This window comes from Protopterus annectens, chromosome 4.part0 (genome assembly GCF_019279795.1).
Source record: "Protopterus annectens isolate FY-2018-M chromosome 4.part0, PAN1.0, whole genome shotgun sequence".
In the NCBI taxonomy this organism is placed as follows: Eukaryota; Metazoa; Chordata; order Ceratodontiformes; family Protopteridae; genus Protopterus; species Protopterus annectens.
The window spans coordinates 467,043,868-467,067,375 of NC_056733.1; the positions used below are offsets into that span (position 1 = coordinate 467,043,868).

A 23,508-nucleotide genomic window follows, 5' to 3' on the forward strand; every position below is an offset into this window, starting at 1 on the left:
ACTGAAACAGACGGTTTCAGGTTTGCGATGGATTTACTGTACCTGCGACTCGCATCGCATTATATTAGTTTGGGGATAGGAGGTATGTGTTTCTGATTTTGGAGATGATGTGCCTAACACAGAATGAGGGTGCAAAACATTAGAAGAACTGTAAGTGAATGCATCAGAAGAATTAATGGGGTACATGCAAAGATTTATAAGAATGTAGCTAATTATATAATTAGGTCTGTGGCTTTAAGTTGAAATCAATGCTTGATCTTATGTCAAGTTAAATATCCTATATATGCTTCTGATGTGGTTGTACGTATTTTTTTTTTTAGAAAACAAAACACTAAAACTTACTCATTTAACATTACTAAGTGCCCTTCTGCCCTTTACCCAGCTGTAAATGTTTTCTGGCACCTCTGGTGCAAGCTATTGTCTTCTATGTGTGGGCTATTAGGAAAGTTTGACTTTGTAAAGAAGCCCTTGTTTACAGGTTTTTAACTATCTGCTGGATGTGTTTATCAGATATTAAGTTGTGGTCAGTTATTATTGTCGGTAATTTTATATTTTGTGCCAGGTCATGTCTGCGATTATTGGTTGATAGTATTAAGACATTATAGTTTGCTTGTTGGGTTATGGGTGTAATTAGCCTTGGTTTAGTTTTAGTCATATTTAGGAGTAGTTTAGAGTGTTGCATCTATTTTTGAAAATGAATGCTGTAGGTCAGTTTGGAGCTGTTCGATTGAAGAAGCTGCACATATCGATGGTCATTAGTCTGCACATTCCACTAGACTGTTGATAGTTGTTACATTTTTCTTTAGTAAAAATGAAGAGGAAAACAGAAAGAACTTTTACAGCGGCTGTGTAAAAAATATGATATGTGAAAATGTAATGATCATAACACATTTGTAAAACATCATGAGAAGTACTCTGGACATGAAATGTTATTATGTGTTTTAAAAGGTTTACCCATTAATCTGAGGAGAGGTCACTTGAACTTCATTGGTAATTGAAGTTAAGGGCAGGTTATTCCCTGAGATGAATGGGCATATATTTATACAATGCATTTAAAACTAAAAGCCATGGAGTGCTGAAATAAAATCATTGTTTTTTTTTTTTTTTTTTTTTTTTATTGATTTGCATGATACATTTTATAAAAATTTTATAAGTACTCTAAAGGTTTTTTTATAGTAATGTCTTGTGATTACATGAATTACATCACTGGTTATTTAAATGGTGATTTATGATTATAAGTTTTTATAATGAAGTCTCATTACTAATTGTGAGATGAAAGTGCTTAACTGTTGTATTTTTACAGTAAGTTTAGTTGGTTTGTGGTTCTTGGTCTCTGCAGCATTATTTGGATTACAGTTCAATCCTTTTTCATTGCTTATTTTTTATTAATTCCCCAATTATGTTACAATTTTTGGACAAGCAACAAATATTACAATATATATAAATCATGGATCATGTATACAAGAGGAAAATACAAATGGAAGCTAGTAATAATGAAATTGCTAATATAACAATAAAACATAACTATTTACATAGGTGTCTAATCAACATGAATGAAGTGGTTATTTCTATGATGTAATCAAATCATTACAGCTAGAAATGTCCATTTTCTCCAAGGTTTCCATTACAGTCAACAAAGTATTGAGGTATGATGCTGTTCTGTTGGTTCTATTCTTTAGTGTATTGATGTCCATTTGGCCAACAGTCAAAGTAAGATTCTTAAATTCCTTGAATGAAGGAGAATATTGCTTTTTCCAGTTAATGGTAATTATCTTTCGGGCTATGGTTAGTAAAGTAGGGGATTTACACAACACCAATGATTTTGTTAATTTGAAATTGTCATTAAATATAATCTGAAAGAAATAATTTATATTATTCCAATAAGTATCTATTTTTTACAGTCATAGAAAATATGTTCCAATGCTTTAAATTTTTGTTCACATCTCCAACAAACATCTTCACTGGCAAACATTAGAGCTACTTTATGGGGAGTAAAAAACTTCTATGTAGGAATCTCCATGAGAATAATAATTGCCAGTGAAGTGACAGGATAGTGTGTTTCAAAGACATAAGAACAGATTTCCTTCTCATCACCCTCTGGGGGGATGTCTGTTTACCAATGTGAAGTAATTCTAGTAAGAATCTTTATGTTTATAATATATTCAGTAAATTTAGGTATGCTGCGAGGAGGACTTCACTGAAGATAACAGACAGGACGCTTATTAGAGTGAGTAAGGTAGGTGTGTGTGTGTGTGTGTGTGTGTGTGTGTGTGTGTGTGCAAGAATGAAGAAACCATTCCAAACTTGTATATTCCTTAAAGAGGATGCTTTAGTACTTGATGTACACTTAAGAAGGGATTTGTTAAGTAAATAAATACAAGTGTCTTAGAATGCTTATAACACCACAAAGCTGAAGATGTTTAGCCATGATGATAGAAACATTTTATTGCTTTGACACTGCTAAAATATATTTAAAAAGTCATAATTTCATAAAAGCAGTGCATATTACTAATTGTTGGTTGAGTCTCATTCATTCAAATCACATTTGGTCAACTCCTTTGTAACATGATTTTAGTGTGTGTGTGTGTGTGTGTGTGTGTGTGTGTGTGTGTGTGTGTGTGTGTGTGTGTGTGTGTGTGTGTGTGTGTGTGTGTGTGTGTAATGCCCCAGGTGCTACATGGTGGTGCGTAGAGAATAAGGCTTGAACCCTGTACCTTGGGCCCAGGTGGCAAAAGCCTGAATTCCCTACCCACCACCATTTGTAAAAACGTTGCAGATTTTTCCCTCATACTTGTTCTGTTCCTCATAAAATCTGTGGTTTCTGTATTTTTGTGTCCTTGCAAAGTCAGTAGTGCATTGATGCAGTGGTAGCATTGTTGCCTGACAGCTACATGTTCTCTGGTTTGATTCTTGGCTGGGGTTGGAGTGCCTTACCTTCTGTGTGGAGTCTATATGCCCTCCCTGTTTTTATTTCCTTCCATCTTACAAAGACGTGTCTGTCTGGAGTGTTTCTCCCTGGGCCTCTGCTAAAACTTAGCTTTTGTTCCAATCAGACTTTCCTGGTTAACAAATGTTAAAAATGACACGCATTTGAATATCAGACTTCATATTCTTCAGAAAGTGCATGGTAACACAAAAGCTTTTATTCTAGCAATTTTCTAAGTGTATAAGATGAATATTTGAAATTTGTCCCTATTTTTGGGACTGTATTCCCCCATTATTGGCTTCATCCAGGTTTTGTGCTAAGGTTGAGAGCTATGGTAAGAACTGAATATGTTTGGGGGCTATATTCCCCCATTACTGGCTTTGTCCGTGTATTTTATGCTAAGAGGTTGAGAGCTATGGTGAGAACTGAATTCACTGAATGTTTGGGGGCTGTATTCACCCATTACTGGCTTTGTTCAGGTGTTTTGTGCTAAGAGGTTGACAGCTGTACTATGGTGAGAACTGAATTCACTAAATGGTAGCCATTTAAGTTTCTGTCTTCCTCTTTCACAAAACAGCTGATTTGGCATAGTGGTATGTTGCTCTGACTGTTTTGCATAGGGTCACCTAGGTTCAAGACGTGGCAGTGAAATGTATGGTGGTAACGCAGCATTTTATTCTAGCAACTTTCCAACATTATACAAGCAATGTTTAAAATGTGTCCCTGGTTTTTGGCCTTTTGTCCCCCCCCCCCCCAATAAATTTTGGCTTTTTCCAGATTTCTTGTGCTGCAAAGTTCCGAGATACAGCTGAGTGTCGAGTAGATTTTACAAGGAGCTGAGAGCTGCAGGGGAACAAAAGTTTAGTGCTGCTTATGCTTTGTCTGCTTGAATTGTTAATAGCACAACAGGTAGTGTATTTGCTTTTGATGCTCAAGGTTGTGGGTTCTACTCCCACAGTAGATAGATGCATTGCTGATACTGTACTGTGTTATAAAAGGGGTGGATGCTGCAGTCCTTTTTGGCAAATATACCTAGTAACTATGAACCTGTTATCAGTTTGCTATCCATTCCCTATTGTGGTATTACTAGCTTATTTTTTTAATGCATGCAACATAGGCAATTTATTCTTCAAGGGCAACAGGCACTTTACTGTAGATGAAACAATGACATATAAAGTTGTTTGCTAGCAGCAACCTCTTTATTACAGATTTCTTTAATGTGGATTGTACTACTACAGAGATTGTGCATATTTACTGATACTGGTGGACTATAGAAGGTTGAGTAGACTTTTTATGGTGGAAATGTTCTGAATTGGGCAGTTTTGTCATTTGGTGTATGCATTTTGTTTCATTGTTTACTGGAAAAATGCTCAAAACAATAAATTTAAAATGCCCTCTGACAACTGTACTATATTGTACAAGGAATATAATGTAATGCAGTTGGGAAGGTGTATCAAAGAACATGTGTATGTTTCATGTTCAAGGGGCCTATGATTTTGAAAATAGCCCAAAGTTAATATTTATCTGCCACTGGCAAAATGTATTTTCTTTGAATGTGGGTTTCAATGCTGTTTCAATGCATGTGAGTTTCAAAGGCAGAGAAGTTTTAATGCTAAGTCTATTTTCATTGTGAGACTGCATTGCTTTGTTTAACAGATGTCTATTAGGGTTTGTGCTGTAAAATGCAAAATAAAACTTTCAAATGAAATCTAAATCATCGGAGAAGTAAAGCAGTATGCACATTACAGTGCTTATGGTAAATGGGGCAAAATAACCAAGGAATGCAGCATTGGAATGGCTGCAGGGGGGAGGCTCCATTTGACCATGATTTTGTGAGGGGGGGTAGCCATCTCAGACAGCCCCGGTTGAACTATACCTCTCAGTTGTCCATATTTTTGCAGAATGAATAGATATTTGCTTCTTATTTTTGGTTTGTTCCTCATACAATTTGTGATTTTCTAGCAAATAATTTAGGAATGAAGTCACTAAATGACAGACATTGAGTTTCAGATGTCATAACCTTCAGAAAAATGTATGCTAATGCAAGACCTGCTATTCTATCACTTGTCTTAAGTTTATACAAGAACAATTTTTAGTAGTGTTTGTATGTTCTCCCAATATTTGGCCTTGTCCAGATTTCCTGCACTAAGAGGTTGAGAGGTATGTGCAAATCGCTTTGTAGAATTAGGAATATCCAAACCTCTCCATTGTCCCCAATTTTGGCTCAAAATGTTGATCTCCCCTAATAATCCCTCCTCAAAATGGCAATTTTGGAAGAAAACGTGATTGAAGTCTCCTAGAATACTGTTGTTTTAATGCATAGGGACACCATATTAGTTAGGTAGGAGATATGGACTGATGGGGTACATAGAGAGTTAGGTATGACACAGTAAGGAGTTTTGTTAATGCTAAGTTGGATGTAGAGGAATTCCACGTCATTATCTCACCTAGCAAGTCTGGAGATGAATTGTTCTTTAAGAATATGTAGACACCGTCACCCTTTCATCTAAGGTGGTAGGCCTGAACTTGTGGCAGGTATTGAAATCCTGCATTAAAGGAGTGCTGTCATCGGTCTTGAACTAGGTCTCTGTGATGATGCATATATAGATGTTTTCCAGGGGAAGCAGTGCTTGTAAAGAGTGGACTTAAGCTTAGGCTCTGAAAAGGAAATTGGTTATTTTCTAATTCATGTAGCTATAACATTCAGTATAAAAGCTGTAACAGTTTCTGAATGCAAACACACTATTTATTAAAGCAGGATCATGGTAGGGAGTACTTCAGTACAGAGAGATTCAACTATATACATAGACATGAGTTCCTTTATACCTTTCTGTCAAAAACAAACACACACCATGGTCACACAGAGTTTAAAGATGTAATTTTGAAAAAATCTATTTATGTATTTCTTGCACTAAGAAGTTGAGGTGTGTGTGACAGATTCAGAGAGAGAGAGAAATGCCCTAGTTAGATCTAACAGGTGGAATTTATTTTCAAGTGTATTTTCAAGGAATTATGAGCTTCAAGGGAAGCAAAGGTTAATGCTGCTCATGCCAAGTCTGCTTAAAATGTGCAACTGTTTTGTTTAGCAAATGGTATCATTATTGTGGTATAGAATTTTAAAGCAGTGTTAGGACAGCAGGTAGCATCTTGATGCAAAGGGCTGTAGGTTCTATTCATACAGCATGTACATTTGTATTTTAAGGGAGTATGGTACTGCTGTTCTTAGTATGTCCTCCTTTGGATGAGACACCTAATAACTATGAACATGTTTTTCAGCCTGCCACCCATTCCCTATTGCAATATACCAACTTTCCATTTATTTTAATGTAGCACAGGCAATTTATTCTTCAAGGGCAACAGGCAGTGAATTTGTAAATGAAACACTGAAATATAAAGCTTTTTCTAGCACCAACCTCTTCATTGGTTTCAGATCTCTTTAATGTGGAATTATTCAGATGACTTTTACTTCTGCAGAGATTCTGCATATTGATTGATATTGGTGGATTGTATGACAGACGTTTGAGTGGCCCTTTATGGTTGAAATGTTCTGAATTGGGCAGGTTGTCATTATTGGTTCATATGATTTGTTTCATTGCTTAAAGGAAAAATGCTCAGAACTATAAATTTAAAACACACTCTAACAAGTGGTGCTGTATTATACAAGGGATATAATTCAATTATTATGTAGTATAATTAATACAGTCAGGAAGGTGAATCAAATAACTTTTGCATGGTTCTAAAAATGCGTGCAAGGAGCCTATGATTTGGAAACAGGCCAAAGGTAAACTTATCCTGCCACTGGCCAGATGCATGTTTGTTGAATGTGGGTTTCGATGCTGTTTCAGTGAATGTGGGTTTCAAAGGTAGAGAAGTTTTAATGCTGTTTGTTTTCATTGTAAGACTATTGCTTTGTTTCGGTTTAGTAAATGTCTATCAGTGTTTGTGCTATAAAACTTGAAATAAAAGTTGTAAATGAAATCCAGATATCTGTAATCATTGTAGAAGTAAAGCATAAAACAATATGCACACTGAGAGATTTGAACAGTGTCTGACAAATGGGGAGAAATAGCCAAGTAATGGGACACTGGAATGGCTCCGTGGGCGGAGTGGGTGGGGCAGCCGAGGGGGTGGGGCTGCATGGGCGGGGCTTGGGTTTGCACCCCCCTGCAAAAAATCCTGCGGGCTACCTTGTTTGGGGACCATTGCCCTTGAATACATCTGCCCTCCATGTGCGCCCCCCATCCAAGGTCTTAGGCGTCTGTGGTCATTGTTTGTGTTATCGGAGGTTTTTTGAACGACATGCCTGTGTTTGACTGGCTTACTGTGGCCCACCATAGAAATTCCTTTTGAAGACATGGAATGAGTGGGATAGTTGCTTCTAGGTTGTTGCTGTGTTGAGACCATAAGCTTTTTAAGTACCATTGAAGCTTTCTCATGTGTAGTCTTGCTAGTGGGACCAAGAGAATGCAGGATGCCATGTAACCCAGGGCCTGTAGGAAACTCCTTGCAGTCATCTGGGTGAGCTTTGCTAAACTTTTGAAGTAATGAGTTAACTTCTTTTGCTTGTCTTCTGTCAGGTAAGCCATTTGAGAGGCTGTGTTTGGCTCCTAAGAAGGTTATTTGCTGGGATGGCTGAAGTTTTGACTTTTGAAAGTTGACTGTGTATCCCAGAGCCTGTAGCAAGTGTATGACATAATTCAAGTTTTTTGTCAAGGTTAGTTTGTTGTCCGCTTGTATGAGGCAATCTTCCAGGTACGGGTAGATTTGAATCCCCTGGAGCCTGCAATGAGCAATTACTGATGCCAGGCATTTCGTGAATACTCTGGGCACAGTAGATAAGCCAAATGGCAATGCTGAGAATTGATAGTGCTCTGGCCCTGCAAGAAATCTGAGGTATCTTCTGCAGCTGTGTCTGATAGGGACATGCAGGTATGCCTCCTTGAGGTCCAGAGTAATCAGCCAAGACCCCTTGCCCAGCATGGGAAGGAGTTGCTGTAAAGTCAGCATTTTGAACTTTGGTACTATGAGAAAAGTGTTTAGAGCGGACAAGTCCAGTACTGGTCTCCATTGAGATTCTTTTCTTGGAACAAGGAACAGTTTTGAATAAAACCCCTGACCTTGTTCTTGTTGTGGAACTTTTTCTATTGCTTTGATCTGAGCAAGCAGAGAAATTTGCTTGATAGCCTCTGCCCTCTGATTTTGTGGAAGGTTTGGCATGCCTTGTTTTCTTGGCAAGGTATGAAAGTGGAACCTGTAGCCGTGGTCTATAATGTCCAAAATCCATTTGTCTTTTGTCAGTTTGTGCCAATTTTTTGAAAACAGAGATAACTTTCCGCCCAAAGGAGCTTCTGTTTTCTCCTTGGTCAACGGAAGTAGAGGAAAGTCATTGAGATTGTCCCTGCGGGGCAGGAGAAACCCCTGTGTCACTTCTTTGGTTTGCTGGTTGCCATCGTCATCCCCTGTACGATCCTCTGTATTGTCCTCTTCCTCGGGCACGCCTGTTTTTGCCCCTTTGAAATCTTTCAGGATTAGGAAAGGACCAGTTTTTAGAAGGCCAGTTCCTGCTGAATCTGGGCGGCTGAACCTGGAGGAAATCCTTGACTGTCTGAACTGACTTGGCTTTTTCCTCAATGGACTTTAACACATCTTTAGCATTAGCACCAAAAAGCTTGTTCTTTTCCAAGGGTGCATCAAGAAGTTTTGCCTTAACATGATCTGGTAAAGGTTGTTCTTTTAGCCATGCATGTCTATGAATGACCGCCCCTGTCATAGCTGCCCTACATGAAGCCTCCAATGCATCATATCCACACTGTAAAAAATGATTGCTAACCTGCTGAGAGTTATGCACAGCCTCCTGCAAAGACTTCCTATCTAAAGGTTCAGGAGAGGCCAAACTTTTCTGTAAATCATCTAACAGGAAATCCTGATATTGAAACATGTGAAAGAGACAATTGAGAGCTCTCATAGATAAAGTAGTAGAGGTGTAGACCTTCTTCCCCCATCTCTCTAAGGACCTTGCTTCCCTGTCGGAAGGCAAAGGATTTTTGGAGGTGGTAGCTGAAACCCCTTTAGGCCCCTGGGAAATTGTTTCTAAATCAACAGCATGGGCCCTAAATAAATGAGAATGGGTTTCTGGGACCCTATAGTATCTGTCAGGCTTGACAGGAGCAGGAGGAAGAGTATCAGGGGTAACACTGGAGTCAGAGTATAGGTCATCCAAAACATCAAGCACAGGAGGTATAGCTAAGGGTCTGTGTTGAGGCTTTTTGAGGAAGGTTCGAAGGCGCATTCTGGAATCAGAAAATTCCTGGCCTTGCCACTTAAAATGCTCCCTCATGGAATGCAGAACTTCCCCAAAAGAAATATCCTCAGGAGGAGAAGCCGAGGGAATGGAGTCCTCTGCCTCTGAATCCTCATAGGTCTGGAAGGGCTCTTTCTGGCTTTCGGAGTGAACAGAGTCCTCAGAATCTTCATCTGAAGGCAGAGGGTCAGAGGGTTCAACCCTGGGCCTCTTATCAGGAGGAGGCTGGGATCCTCGCTCAGGATGGGCCTGGGAACCTCTGATCAGGGAAATTAAATCTGCGGCCATGGACATGATTTGAGTTTCAGGAGTAGGCTGAGGTAAGGTTTTAGCAGTAAGATGCTTGGACTTCCTGGCTGCCTTGGCACGTGTGTAGGCCTTGATAGACATGGACATGGGAGGCCTAGCCGCTCCACGTGCAGGGGTGACCTTATCAACAGCAATGGTCTCGGGCATTTCCTCGGTTTCGGTATCCGGAGGAAAATCAATAACTGGCATCGGAGTGGCCTCCGGTATCGGAGGTATCGGTAATGCAGTGTCTTCGGTTCGGAGCGGTGGAATAACCGCCTCAGAGGGAACCAGGGCACTCGCGGTTAGTTTTGGCGTGATGTTGGTGGAAGACGCAGGCCGAGGATGTCGGTCCCGGTCTTTTCGTTTCTTAGGAGTCTGCGTTGTCGGTTGTTCCGACGGCATTGTATAAACAAATTTTTCGCCGAAAAACTCTTCAGCGAACTCCACCCGGCGCCTGAGAGTGCGCTTGTTGAAGCGAGCACAGGCGGCACAGGCCGAGACGTCGTGGTCTGGGCCAAGGCAAGGAAGGCAGTGAGAGTGGAAATCCTTATGAGGTATTTTTGTTTACCACAAGACAAACAATTATTTAGTTTTTCAGTAATTTCTGACATTGGCTGAGGCAAGAAAAGGTCCCCAACAGGGTACTTAGCTTTTTTGATGACTTCGGTTACGAAGAATACAGGAGCTGACCGACCGGCACTTGCGAAATGCTTCTGCTTCGGGCACCGCGCGGCAAGAAAGACTGGAGAAGATGGCGTCGGCTGATGCTTATATACTCCAGCCGCTCTGACAGAGAGAAATGCAACATCAGCCGACGTCGGACCCAGACTTTGCAATCCGGCTGACCGAGGGTTGCCTGAGGCAGGACAACCCATATGTTATGACTGCAGTTGCATTCTTGAAGGACATCAGATTCATACTGGTAGGACCCCCAGACGCCATGACAAACTAAACCAATGAAAAAAACAACAAAAAACTACTGCAAAATGAAAGACTCCAAGGCACCAGTATAGAAACTAACAATGTAATATTAAGCGCTTTTCGTTTGGATCAAAGTACTAACTTATTCAAATAAAAACAGAAGCAAGATGCTCCTTTTTAAAAACATTTCACTGCATCATGTGACATATAACCTCAAATCAAAATGAAAAAGTACTTAATAATTAATTAATTAATTGCAAAGTGGTACCTGCCCAGCAAATCTCATTCAGGAACTCACAAAAACGTACATAAAGTACAGTTTTGTACCTACCATAAATGTAGATGTCCGAACTGGATAGCATCTGCAGTCATAACAACTGGGTTGTCCTGTCGTCAGGCAGCCCTTCAGTCGGCCGGATTCCAAAGTCCGGGTCCGGCTGATGTCGCACTTCACCCGGCGTCATCTCTGTTGGTTAAAGGCATCAGCCGCGCCATTTTCCTCAGTGTTTCTTGCCCCAGATGCCAGTAGCCCTCTTGAAGGCTAAAATTTGGATAGATGCCAATGTTTCCAAATAGATAGAGGTAAACACAAAATAAGCATGCATGTACATATATACAAACAAATACACCATAAAGACTCCCCACCAGCTAGCTATTAGGAGGGTAAACACCCTAGGAGTACCACAGAGGGAAGGAGGGAGGGTAATCCTGACTGCAGATGCTATCCAGTTCGGACATCTACATTTATGGTAGGTACAAAACTGTACTATGTCCTTCATGGATGCATCTGCAGTCATAACAACTGGGTAGAATACCATAGCCAACTAGGGAGGAGGATAAAACTAGATTATGGTGTGTTTAGGATCCCTTGCAGTACAGCAGTGGCAAACCCTGCTCGGGATCTGGAATATAGAGGCAAGTTATAATGCTTGGCAAATGTATGCACGGAGGTCCAAGTAGCCGCCTCAATAATGTCTTTGGTTGCCACTCGAAGGCTGTGGTAGTGGCTGTTGCCCTTGTAGAATGAGGTCTTATGTTCTGTGGAATTGGTTTTCCATGGAAGGAGTAACAGAATCGTATGCAATTTCCTATCCATTTGGAGATTGTCTGTTTGGAAATAGCTTTTCCTTCCCTTCCTGTTGCATAGGCTACAAAAGTTGGTCAGTCTTTCTGCTACTTTTGTTCTGTCCAAGTAGTAGCGTAGCTGTCTATGTACATCCAAGGTATGTAGTATTCTTTCCCTCTGTTTTGTGGGTTGGGAAAGAAGGTAGGTAGGTGGATTGCCTGGTTTAAAGACACTCTGGATACCACCTTAGGCATAAATGTAGGATTAGTCCTCATGGACACTATCTTGGTGGAAGATTAGGAAGGGTTGCACTGCCATTAAGGCCTGTAGTTCTGAAACCCTCCTTGCTGAAGTAATTGCCAGTAGGAAAGCAGTTTTCCATGACAGGTGTTGTAGGTCTGCTGTTGCTGCTGGTTCAAAGGGTGATAGTGTCAACTTTTCTAGCACAAAGTTTAAGTCCCAAGCTGGTAATGGTGGTTTCCTTGGAGGTTTTACATTCTTGATTCCTCTGAGGAACTGCCTGAGCAAAAAAACAGGTCGAGCAAAGCGGTATTCTGCTGAAATAGCTGATGCATGTAGCTTGATGGAGGAGTAGGACAGGCCTGAATGAAGAAGTTCGCCAGATACTCCAGAATGTTAGGCATATCTATGTTTGACACATCTTTTCCTCTTTCAGTACTCCAAATGACAAACCTTTTCCATTTTCCAGCATAGTTCCTTCTTGTTGAAGGTCTGCGTGCTTCAAGAATAATGTCTAACTCTTTGGGAAAGTTCTGGATTAGCTGCTGCTATGTGATGTTCCATGCAGTCAGTTGCAACGTTTTTAGGTTTGGATGTATGATGCTGTAGTTGTTCTGAGTTAACATCAAAGGCATCAGGGTATTGGCCACATATTGTTCGAGACATGCTCCTCAGCAGTGGGTACCAGTGTTGTCTTGGCCAGTTTGGAGCTATCAGGATTATCCCTGGACGTTCTTCCTTGATTTTTAGTAATACCTTGTGTATCAAGGGAAGAGGTGGGAATGCATATGCTGTTAGGCCTTTCCAGCTGAAGGAGAGAATCCACTTTCCATGCTAGTGGGTGGAATGTCCTTGTGCAGAATTTTTGAGCTGGTGATTGAGAGGTGATGACTAGATCTATCTGAGGCATTCCCCATTTCTTTGAGATGGTCTTGAAGATGTCCGGTGCAGCTTCCATTCGTGGGCATCCGATGTGGTTCTGCTTAATATGTCTGCTAGAGTATTCTCTTTCCCGGTACAAATATTGCCTGTAACTGGATGTTGTAGCTGAGTGCCAGGGTCCACAGCTCCAAGGTCATTCTGCATAGGGGGTATGAATGAGTGCCTCCCTGTTTGTTGATGTACCACATGACTGTGGTGTTGTCTGTCCTTATCATCAACTGGCCCTCTTTGAGAAATGGTCTGAACTTTTGGATTGCCAGTTTTACTGCCAGTATTTCTTTTAGGTTGATGTGCAGGTGAAGTTGATCCTGTGTCCACAATCCTTGCACGCATTTGTCCAACATGTGGGCCCCATCCTAGGTCTGAAGCGTCTGTTGTGATGGTCTGGCTTGCTTGACATCTGCGAAAGGGTAGCCCTGGGTTTGACTGGCATGCCTGAGCCCACCATAGGAACTCCTGTTTTAAGCATGGAATTAGTGGGATTTCTGTTTCTAGGCTGTGTCTGTGTTGGGACCATAAATTCTTTAGGTACCACTGTAGTTTTCTCATATGTAGTCTGGCAAGTGGGACCAAGATTATGCATGATGCCATGAAGCCCAAGGCCTGCAGTACTTTTCTTGCTGTTAACTTGTTCAGTTTTGTTAGTGCCAAGAAGTAAAGAGGGAGTTCTTTTTGTTTTTCTGTAGTTAGGAATGCCATTTGTTTTACTGTGTCCAATTCAGCCCAAGAATGTCCTTGTTTGGGATGGTATCAGCCTTGACTTTTGTAAATTGACTGTGTATCCCAGTGCTTGTAGCAAGTAAATGACCCTTTGTAAATCTGTTGTCAGCTTGCTTTTGTTGTCCCTTGTAGCAGGCAGTCGTCCAGGTATGGGTAAATTTGAATTCTGTAGTCTGCAATGGGCGATTACTGATGCCAGGCATTTTGTGAATACTCTGGGCAGTAGATAAGCCAAAGGGCAATGCTGAGAATTGATAGTGCTCTGATCCTGCAAGAAATCTGAGGTATCTTCTGCAGATTGGTCGAATGGGGACGTGCAGGTATGCCTCCTTGAGATCTAGAGTTACCAGCCAACACTCCTTGCCCAACATGGGAAGAAGTTGCTGTAGGGTCAGCATTTTGAATTTTGGGACAATGATGTATGTATTTAAGGTGGACAGGTCCAGAATTGGTCTCCAACTTTTTCCTTTCTTGGAACTAGGAATAGTCTTGAGTAGAACCCCTTTCCTTGCTCTGCTGTTGGCACTCTTTCCACAGCTCTCATGTTTGCTAACTGCCTTATCTGTTGTAGAGCCTCTGTTTTTTGATTTGGAGGTAGATTTGGCATTCCTCTTTTGACTGGTAAAGTGTGGAAGTGGAACCGGTAACCTTGATCTATGGTTTGTAAAATCCACTTGTCTTTTGTTATATAGTGCCAGTTCTTTGAAAATAAGGTTAACTTTCCGCCTAGAGGAGCTGCTATTTGTTCCCTGGTAGGCGGATTTAGGTTAAGTCACTGTGGCTGTGTTGATGTAGTGGCAGAGGTTGTGTCTGTGCCTCTGTTGTTACCTTGCCACTGTCGTCCTCTGTAGGAACCTCCTCTGGATTGGTTTCTGCCTCTGGTATTCCTGCCCCTTTGAGATCTTGTGGAGTCAGGAAAGGACCAATTTTTGGCAGGCCAGTTCCTGCTAAACCTTGGGGGTTGAACCTGCAAGAAATCTTTAACCGTTTGAACAGATTTTGCCTTTTCTTCCATTTTCTTCATAACCTGCTGGGCAGGTGTACCAAACAAACTTGTCTTATCCATAGGAGCATCTAGCAACTTAGCTTTAACATGATCCGGTAAAGCTTGCTCCTTTAGCCATGCATGCCTTCTTATCACTGTGCCAGTCATGGCTGATCTAAATGAAGCCTCCAGTGCATCATAGCCACATTTTAAGGAATGGTTACTAACCTGTTGTATGTTATTTACCATTTCTAATACATATTTCTTATCAAGAGATTCATCAGTGGTTAGCTTTTTAGTTAACTGATCAAGCATAAACTCTTGGTATTGTATCATGTGAAACTGACAGTTTAAAGCTCTAGCTGAGAGAGTAGCTGAAGTGTAGACCTTTTGCCCCATCTGTCTAATGACCTTGCTTCCCTTTCAGAAGGAATAGGGTTTTAGCTGTGGTCGCTACTGCCTTGGGACCCTGGGATATAGTTTCGGGGTCTGCAAGTGGGGCCTTGAAAAGGTGGTGATGAGTGTCTGGTACCCTGTAAAATCTGTCTGGTTTGGCAGGGGCTGGAGGTAAAGAATCTGGCGGAGCAGACATCATTGAAAGCATCATCCACCACAGAGAGAACAGGAGGTATAGCTAAGGGCCTGTGCTGTGGAAGGTGCAGAAAGGTCCTAAGTCTTTTCTGGAGTCTGAAAAATCCTGTTGCTGCCATTGGAACTGCTCTCGCATGGCATGTAAGGTTTCCCCAAAGGAGAATTCTTCTGGTGGGAAGCAGCTGGAATGGATTCTTCAGCATCAGAGTCTTCAAAATTGGAGAAAGGAGCCTCTGGCTGGTCAGTTATGTCTGATTCATCGGCAGAATCATCAGAGGACACTGGCTCAGGGGCTCTGCCCTAGGTCTCTTCTCTGGGGCTGAGAGGCCCTGTCTGGGTGAGATTGAGATCCTCTAATTAATGAAATTAAATCTTCTGCCAGAGTAAGCATTTGAGAACTAGAGGAGGGCCTGCTTGTAGGGGTTTAACAGGCACTGTTTTAGTAGTCTTGGCTGCTTTAGCCCTGGCGAAGGCCTTAATGGACATGGCTGCTGGAGGCCTAGCAGCACCACGTGCTGGGGTAGAGACATCCAAGGGAATGGTGTCTGATAAGTCAGTGGCAACCACCGTAGTGGAAAAATTTCTGAGGCCGATTCAAGAGTGGTAGCAGGGGCCTCAGTTGTAGAGATAGATTCAGCTGTACTTTGATCAGTTTTCTCGGTTTCGCCGAACCGAGACACTCATGTTTGCTTAACCATGGTTTCGGCGAAACCGGGACCCGAGTGTCGGTCTTTATCTTTGCGTTTTTGGCAGATTGGGTAGTCGGAGGATCCGGCGGCATAATGTACGCAAAATCAGAACCGAAAACTGTTCAGCAAACTCCGACCGGCGCCCTAAGCGTTCGGTTGAAAGAAGCACAGGCCGAACAGGCTGCTACGTCGTGGGCTGGGCCTAAACAAGGCAGACAATAAGAGTGGAAATCTTTATGAGGTATTTGTTTCCCACAGGTTAAACAATTATTAACTTTTTCTGACATCGGCTGAGGCAAGAAAGAGTCCCCAACGGGTACTTAGCTTTAGAAGTCTTAGTAGTATTCGGTAGAAGTAATCTCTGGATCCGACCGACCGGCACTTGCGAACAGCTTCTGCCGCCACGCCGCAAGAAAGACTGAGGAAAATGGCGTCGGCTGGTGCCTTTATACCCGAAGACCAACAGAGATGACGTCGGGTGAAGTGCGACATCAGCGAAGCGGACCCGGACTTTGGAATCCGACTGAAGGGCTGCCTGACGACAGGACAACCCAGTTGTTATGACTGCAGATGCATCCATGAAGGACATCTAAATAATATACGTTGAAGGAATACAACTAATATAAAGCAACCATGGAACCATAGAGATATATATATATATATATATATATATATATATATATATATATATATATATATATATATATATATAGATATAGAAATACTCATTGGTAACAAACATATGTGAAATAATAAATAAGGGCAATCACACTAATAACTTTACAACTTTGTCATTATAGTCCTAAAATTCAAACTGAAACGTAGCTGCAAAACATTTTACTCTACCTGACTAAGCTCTTAAGCTTCAAGCACTTGATTGAACAGGTGTCATTCAAACTAGGGTACTTATATGCATTTAAATTAATTTGCCAGAATAACTCCAGTTCTTCCAACTTCAGAGCCTCGGGTCCGCCCCTACTATCATGCGTTACACAATCTATAACCATAGATAAGCCAAAGGGCAGTGCAGAGAACTGATAGTGCATGTAGCCTGCTTTGAAGCGCAGGTATCGTCTGCAAGATTCCCTGATTGGGATGTGCAGGTATGCTTCCCTTAAATCCAGTGTTGCCAAACAGGCATCTTTGCCTAGCATAGGAAGTAAATGGTGAAGAGTTAGCATCTTGAATTTTGGAATCACCAAAAAGGTGTTTAAGATAGAAAGGTCAAGGATAGGACGCCATGAGTTGTCTTTTCTGGGTACCATGAAAAGTCTCGAGTAGAAACCTTGCCCCTTTTCCTCTTCTGGTACAGTCTGAATAGCCTTTATGCTTAAGAGAGAGAGTACTTGCTTTTGAGCCTCTGCCCAATGATTTGGGGATAGATCTGGCCAACCGTTTGGGGTTGGTAACGTGTGGAAGTGAAATCTGTATCCTTGGGAAACATATTTAAAACCCATTTGTCCTGGGTAACGAGTTCACAGTTTTTTGCCTGCAGAGCAATCTTTTCCCCTAAAGGAGCAATCATTTGAGAAGTGCTTGGAAGTTTTAAAGTTAAGTCATTGAGACAGCTTACCATAGGGGGGAGTCTTACTACTCCCCGATTTGGAAGTAGGAGCCCCCCACTGCTTAGTCCTGTGCATACCCTGGGACTGAAGCCTGGGTGTTCTGCTGGTTCTGGGTTTGGACTGGGAAGGCCTGGAAGAGACAGGAAAAGACGAATTCTTAGAGGGCCAATGCCTACTAAATCTTGAAGGCTGTACTTGTAGGAAATTTTGTAACAGTTTGCATAGATTTAGCCTTTTCCTCCATCTTTTTAAGAACTTCTTCTGCTTTGTTGACAAACAGGTGGTCCTGATTTAAGGGAGCATCCAGCAATTTAGCTTTAACATGATATGGCAAAGATTGCTCCTTAAGCCAAGCATGCCTTCTAAGTACAGACCCAGTGACAGCAGCCCTGCAAGATGCCTCAAGTGAATCAAAACCACATTGCAAAGTATGCTTTCCAACCTGTTCAGCAGAATGCATTAAATCCTGTAAATCCTTATTTTCAGCACAGTCAGGAATCAACATCATAAGCAATCCAATAATATGCTGCTGATACTTTAACATATGAAACTGGCAGTTTAAGGCCTTAATGGCCAAAGTTGCAGAAGTGTAAACCTTCTTACCCCATCTATCCAGCGCCCTGGAGTCTCTATCAGAGGGGGTAGGATTTTTGGCAGTAGTAGCCTTAATGCCCTTGGGTCCCCGTGAAATGGTCTCAGGATCCGCAGTAGGATTTTTAAAAAGGAACTTGTGAGAGTCAGGAACCCTGTAATACTGTAATATCTATCAGGTTTTCTGGGAGCAGGAGGTAAAGAGTCAGGGACCAAGCTAGATTCCGAAAAAGCATCATCAACAATGTCTAGTACAGGAGGGATAGCTAAAGGCCTGTGTTGGGGCAGGAGTAAGAAATCCCTAAGTTTCTTTTTAGAATCAGAGTAATCTTGGCTTTCCCAGCTTAAGTGCTCCTGCGGTCTGAGTGTTGGTTTTCTAGGCATGGTTCGAGTTTTAGGCCTTGAAGAAGAAGATGGCATTGGTTTAATATGCAAGTCAGTAGGCCTGAATACACCCTCAGAAGCCGGTGCCTGCACAGCGGCTCCGGACCCATCCAAGGTAGAGACACCTGCAGGTTCCACAGTTGAAGGGCATACTGGACTCCGAATGGGTCTCAGCAGATCTCAGTAGAGGCCTGCGAATCTGAAGTAGCGGGTATCAGGGGCTGCGAAAGCACCTCACTGAGAACTGGCGAACTGGCGACTGGCTTAGGAGAAGTGTCATCGGCAGCTTTGGACCTAGGCAGCCTGTCTCTGTCTCTATCTTTGCGTTTTTTCAGAATGTCTGTAGTCGGATGGCTTACCAAATATCTGGATAATTGAACAGAGTACCAAAATATTTAGAAGCGTAAACATACCGAAGATGAATAGTTCTTTGCTTAAATAAGGCACAAAACAGTCAGCAAGGTATGTCATGGACAGGGCCTAGGGAAGGAATACAGCACGAATGAAAATCTTTGTGAGGTATTTGCTTTCCACAAGAAATACAATTATTGACTTTTACTGACATCGGTTTAGGTGGTGGTGCTGCGGTAGCATTGTCACCTCACAGTAAGAAGTCCTGTTCGATTCTCAGCTAGAGTATCTTCTGTGTGGAGACGTGTGAATGGGCATACCTTCGCTGAAGGTTGTGCGTCAGGGCCGGCAACTCAGCATGTAAAAATCTACTGCCAATCATTAGCGGACCGGAGTTCCGCTGTGGCGGCCCCTAACCGACAAAAGCCGAAAGACACAACAACAACTGACATCGGTTTAGAGCAAGAAAATGTTTCCCCAATGGGGTACTTAGCTTTAGTTGAAGACTTCGGTTCTGAAACTCGAAAACGAAAATTTCAGGAGTAGGCCGACCGGCACTTGCAAACTGCTTCTGCTTCGGGCACTGCACAGCAAGAAAGACTGATGTAATGGTGTCAGCTGCATGCTTTATACCCCTGACTACCTGACGTCACAGAAGATGACAGGTCCCAAGACTTTGATAATTAGGCCGACTGAGGGCTACTGCAAGCACATAACCCAAATGTGATGACTGCAACAGTGAAACAAGAAGAACATCGGGATTTGCTGGGTGGGTACCACTTTGCAATTAATTAATTAATTATTCAGTACTTTTTAATTTTGACTTAGGTTTTATGTCACATGATGCAGTCAAATGTTTAAAAAAAAAAAAGGTGCAACTTGCTCCTGTTTTTATCTGAAGAAGTTTGTACTTTGATCCAAACGAAAAGCGCTTAATATTAAATTGTTACAGTTTCTATACTGGTGCCTCGGAGTCTTTCTCATTTTACCTTATAAAATCGGTCAGGTCTTTTAGGTGCAAGAGCCTGTGAATCAGAGGTCTTAGGAGCAAAAGAGAAAGGATCCAAAAATGTTGGCAATGCAAGCAGCACAGCAGACGGAGAAGGAGATTACATTTGTAAAAGGTTACACATTTTTTGCACCTCAGAGACCTGACAGCAGTCCCATTTAAAGAATTCTCTCATCTTGTGAATAGTTTCCCCAAAAGATATTTCTTTCACTGCAGAATCTGCACCACTGGATTCTTCCTCAGGGGAAGCATATTTTAAAGATGTAATTTGAGTTGAATATGCCAGGGAAACCTCATCCTCTGAAGACTCCTCCTCTGAAGACTCCTCCTCTGAAGACTCCTCCTCTGAAGACTCCTCCTCTGAAGACTCCTCCTCTGAAGACTCCTGTTTTCTAACCCGCCTAACAGGAGAAGTCAAGGAGGAAGCAGAAACAGAAGAAGAAGGCTTAAGAGCCATTAAATTTTTACTCTATTCCCTATGAAAATTATCTCAATCTGACTGAGATGACTTGCGGGCTGGGCCAGAAGATGCTTATTTTTTTTTTTTTTGTTTAATAATATGCACCTCTGCTTAATGGCAAATGGAAGGACCTGCATAGGTCTGCCTTCAACGACCAACACCGAGACCTCTTCCCAGCAAGAATCTGAGGTACATCTCTGAACTTTTCTAACACCACAAGCAGTGGTTCCCCTTATCAGTCAGATACAGACATCTGCACGGCCTCTGACAACATGCCTAGGTCAGATTCTTTAACGGCCTCTAAGGTGGTACCCACAGAAGAACCAGACCCAACCTCTGAATGTACCTCCAGGTCTTCACTAACCTCAACTGATACAGATACATCAGCAGAAAGAGGCACAGTAAAAGAGGATTCAGGCCTCAGCTCATTGACCTTCCTCTTCAAAGTTGGCTTGGCTGAAGGACCCACAGAACCCTCCATAACTTCCTTAGATAGTATTTTCAAATGTTTGCTCTCTAAATAAAGACTCAAAGCCAAAAGACGGCTTTGCAAGGTCTTTGGGACAAATACCTGACAAACTGCACAGGAATGGTGATCATAATTTAGGCCTAGACAAAAAAAGACATCCCCTTTATGGTTGACATTAGACAAGCTATATGTGTGATGTCCCATATACTTGCAGTAGCTAAAAGCTGTTGTAGGCTGTCTGGACGTCAGCTCACTTGGGGCAAAGGATCTCCCATGTTAGGAGTACTGCAACATTAGAATAGGACATCCTCTGGATATCATCCTTAGCACCCATGAATCTGATGTTGTCTTTTACCAGGCTTGAGGGTGTAAGGAGGGATGCCTCCAGAGCGCAGCAGCTGGTCAGAAGTTCAGGAATGATGAAAGACTTTCTCTGAAAAGATATCTCGATAGCCTCAATTCTGCAGTCCGTCTCTGCCTCTTGGGCATTGTCCATTAAAATTGACAGCACTTCTGCCACAGGAATGTCTTTCACTGTGGGAGTCATGGAAAGAACTCCGATTTCTGGAACCATATCTTCTTCCTCTATCTCTGGTTTCTAGAAACAGTTCTTTGAGGTGTTGAGAAGCATACTCCCACTGCAGAGAGTCTTATCAGGAGTCAACAGGATGGGAAGTGTACCCTTGCTTTTAAGTCCAAATAAGGTGGACCCATCGCAGGGGATATTAATGAAGGACAACTTAAAGCCCTCCGTGAAATCACAGACGCACACAGGCATGCACAGTGATACTGGTGTCTGCTGCTCTGGCTGTGAGGTCAGCTGCGTTTGATAGCTTCTGCATGGCCAAGTTTGGAGAGGATTGCAGGCTGGAAAGCTGGGAGTTCACTGTCTTCTAAACATCTGCAAGCAATACCCTGTTTGGGACTTTGAGATCTCCTTTGTCAAATCTTTGGAATCTTGTAAGGTAAGCAAGACAGTTCAGCGACCTAAGGGGCAAAAGTTGCTGACATGCAAGTCCACTTTACATATCTATTCATCATTTGTAATATGTATTTATATATTTTTTAAATAGAATTTTAGGATTGAAATGGTTTTTAAACATGAGTATATTTATTTGTACATTGATGTCAATGTCAAATCACAAAGCATATGTTCAGTTGTACTTATGAGTTCAGAGTGCAATTATTAGAATGGACACTAGAGGAAGTTTTGTCTATTTTTATACTTGTATGTAATCTTTTAAAGGTTTTAAAAGTCTTAAAACATAGGATTTTTACTTTAATTTATTAATGTTTTAACATAGATATTAATTTTTAGGTAGAGGCACTTGGACAGTATGGTTTTCAATAAGCAAAATGGTTTTATTTTCAGTTTTCACTTTGAAAACGTTGTATATGCACACAGTCACTTTATATTCACAAAAAGTACAGTTTTGTACCTACCATAAATGTAGATGTCCGATAGGTATGCATCTGCAGTCATCACATATGGGTTGTCCTGCCTCAGGCAGCCCTTCGGTCGGCCGGATTCCAAAGTCTGGGTCTGGCGTCGGCTGATGTCGCCCTTTCCCCGATGTCAGGGCGCCTGGGGTACAAAAGCGTCAGCCGATACCATCTTCCTCAGTTTTTCTTGCCCCAGATGCCAGGTGCCCTCTAAGGAAAGCTAAATTTGGAGGAATGCAATAAATTCCAAACATGAACAGAAATATATATATATATATATATATATATATATATATATATATATATATATAAAAGTATATGTAAAACAAATACACCATAATAGATAACCCCAGCAAGCTATGAGAGGGATAAGTACCCAAGAAATACCACAGAGGGGAAGGAGGGAGGGTAAACCTGACTGCAGATGCATACCTATCGGACATCTACATTTATGGTAGGTACAAAACTGTACTATGTCCTTCAAGGATGCATCTGCAGTCATCACATATGGGTAGAATACCATAGCCAATCTGGTGGTGGAGGATCTATGTAAAGGATGGTGTAGCTAAAATGCCCTGCAGGACTGCTGTAGCAAAGCCTGCTCTGGATCTGGAATATAGAGGTAAATTGTAATGCTTGGAAAATGTATGCACGGAGCTCCATGTAGCAGCTTCTAAAATGTCCTTGGTAGCCACCCCTCTTAAGAAGGCTGTGGAGGTGGCTGTGGCTCTGGTGGAATGAGGTCTAATGTTAGCTGGCACAGTTTTTCCATGAAAGGAGTAACAAAAGCGAATGCAGTTTCCTATCCATTTAGAAATGGTCTGTTTTGAAATTGCTTTTCCTTGTGCACTAGCAGCATATGATACAAACAGCTGGTCAGTTTTTCTGTTACTTTTAGTTCTGTCCAAGTAGTAGTGCAACTGTCTGTGTATGTCCAGAGTGTGCAGAAGCTTTTCCCCTTTGTTTTGTGGATTTGGAAAGAAGATAGGCAGGTGAATAGCTTGGTTTAAGGAGACCCTGGATACCACCTTTGGCATAAATGAAGGATTGGTTCTCAAAGAGACTCTGTCTTGATGAAAGATAAGGAATGGCTGTACTGCCATGAGGGCCTGTAACTCAGATACTCTTCTTGCTGAGGTTATGGCCAGAAGGAAAGCAGTCTTCCAAGACAGGAACTGTAGTTCTGCAGATGCTGCTGGTTCAAAGGGAGGCAGTGTTAGTTTTTCCAACACGAAGTTAAGGTCCCAAGTAGGTACTGGTGGATTCCTTGGGGGATTAATGTTTTTAATTCCTCGTAGAAACTGTCTTAGGAGAGGATGAGAGAAGACAGGTGGATCAGTATTGTACTCTGCTGAAATTGCTGAAGCATGAATTTTAAGAGTAAGACAGGCCATTGTGGAGCATTTCTGCCAAATATTCCAGGATATGTGCCATGTTCATAACTGTTGCATCTAGGCAGTAAGAGTGGAAATCCTTATGAGGTATTTGTTTCCCACAAGTTAAACAATTATTAATTTTATCTGACATAGGCTGAGGCAAGAAAGAGTCCCCAACGGGGTACTTA

At 41.8% G+C, this 23,508-nt stretch overlaps 1 protein-coding gene across 1 annotated transcript in view; it reads right to left on the reverse strand.

Annotated features, from left to right (window-relative positions):
• The window catches only part of TRAFD1 (TRAF-type zinc finger domain containing 1), a 1,071,672-nt gene that overhangs the window by 777,484 nt on the left and 270,680 nt on the right, over positions 1 to 23,508 (reverse strand). The window lies entirely within an intron of this gene.